Source organism: Meleagris gallopavo, unplaced genomic scaffold, assembly GCF_000146605.3.
Source record: "Meleagris gallopavo isolate NT-WF06-2002-E0010 breed Aviagen turkey brand Nicholas breeding stock unplaced genomic scaffold, Turkey_5.1 ChrUn_random_deg7180001687962, whole genome shotgun sequence".
Lineage (NCBI taxonomy): Eukaryota > Metazoa > Chordata > Aves > Galliformes > Phasianidae > Meleagris > Meleagris gallopavo.
The window spans coordinates 1-482 of NW_011316875.1; the positions used below are offsets into that span (position 1 = coordinate 1).

Below are 482 nucleotides of genomic sequence, written 5' to 3' on the forward strand. Positions count from 1 at the left end.
AACGTAGAGAGTGTTCGGGAAAGCTGTGCTGTTTTTCGAGTGGTGCTACTGGAGAAGTGAGTACCTGAAGTCCCGTTGAAGTTGCAGGGGTGTTGGATGTGAGCGTGTCTGTGTGTGGAATGGGAGCAGAGGCATGGTTGTGCTGTGTTATGGCCTTAGGCACAATGGGGATGGGAGCGTGAAGGGTGTGGTGCAGGGCAGGTCCCTGTGATTCCTTCGATAGCTCAGCTGGTAGAGCGGAGGACTGTAGGCTCCCTTGACACGGCCATCCTTAGGTCGCTGGTTCAACTCCGGCTCGAAGGAGTGCTCTTTTGGCTCTTGCTCCGACTGAGTCTGCAGCACTGGTGCATTTGGAACGCTGGCCACGCATCTTGTATTTGATGGGATTGGAGGCCGGAGCTCTGGCGGGCCGTGGAGAAGAGGACGTTGCTCTGTGGTGGTTTGTGTAGAAGATAGGGCAGGTGGTGTTGGCGTTGAGCACC

General features: G+C 56.0%; 1 non-coding gene across 1 annotated transcript; it reads left to right on the forward strand.

The window, feature by feature from the left end:
* Window positions 1–213: 213 nt before the first annotated feature.
* On the forward strand, window positions 214–303 carry TRNAY-GUA. The gene is given in 2 exon segments: window positions 214–250; window positions 268–303. It is a non-coding gene; the product is annotated as a tRNA-Tyr (tRNA).
* Window positions 304–482: the final 179 nt, after the last annotated feature.